This window comes from Eptesicus fuscus, chromosome 11, assembly GCF_027574615.1.
Source record: "Eptesicus fuscus isolate TK198812 chromosome 11, DD_ASM_mEF_20220401, whole genome shotgun sequence".
NCBI lineage: Eukaryota > Metazoa > Chordata > Mammalia > Chiroptera > Vespertilionidae > Eptesicus > Eptesicus fuscus.
Window position 1 is genome coordinate 93,391,341 of NC_072483.1, and position 826 is coordinate 93,392,166.

Consider the following 826-nt stretch of genomic DNA (forward strand, 5'->3'; position numbering starts at 1 on the left):
CGGTCAGCCTCCGTGTGCTCATCAGCCTCCGTGTGCCCGGTCAGCCTCCGTGTGCCCGTCAGCCTCCGTGTGCCCGTCAGCCTCCGTGTGCCCGGTCAGCCTCCGTGTGCCCGTCAGCCTCCGTGTGCCCGGTCAGCCTCCGTGGGCCCGGTCAGCCTCCGTGTGCCTGGTCAGCCTCCGTGTGCCCGTCAGCCTCCGTGTGCCCGTCAGCCTCTGTGTGCCCGGTCAGCCCCCGTGTGTGCCCGGTCAGCCCCCGTGTACCCGGTCAGCCTCCGTGTGCCCGGTCAGCCTCCGTGGGCCGGTCAGCCTCCGTGGGCCGCACCGGGGCCACGATGCTCAGACGAAAGGGCGGGCGCCTCTGGAACCCGGGCGTGGGCGCTGGACGGTGAGGGGCGCTGGACGGAAGGGCTTCCCGTGGTGAGCGGTGCCTGGCGGCGCCTGTGGCATCTTCTGGTGGGCAGCGCGCAGGGAGGAGAAGGAGCCGCTCTGTCCATGGCGGCTCCGCGGGGCCTGGCCTCCCCGGGAAGACGGGACAGCAGCCGCCGGCCTGGGCACCGAGGGCCCAGCTCCCTCCCCCCGAGGGGCACACTTGGCTGCGTCGCACCCCCGCTCAGACGTGCAGGCACTTCGTCCCCCTCATCCCTTCTCACGACTGCCTGCCTCACACCGGCTGCTCCCACAGCGGCTGGACCTGACCGGGCTTATGGGGGGCCCTTCGGCTGGGCTCCTGGGGTCCCACAGCTCACCCTGCGCGCCTGGCTGAGGGGAAGGTCAGGCGGCGGACAGCACGCAGCAGAGGACCCGCTGCAGCAGCCACGGGGCCCAT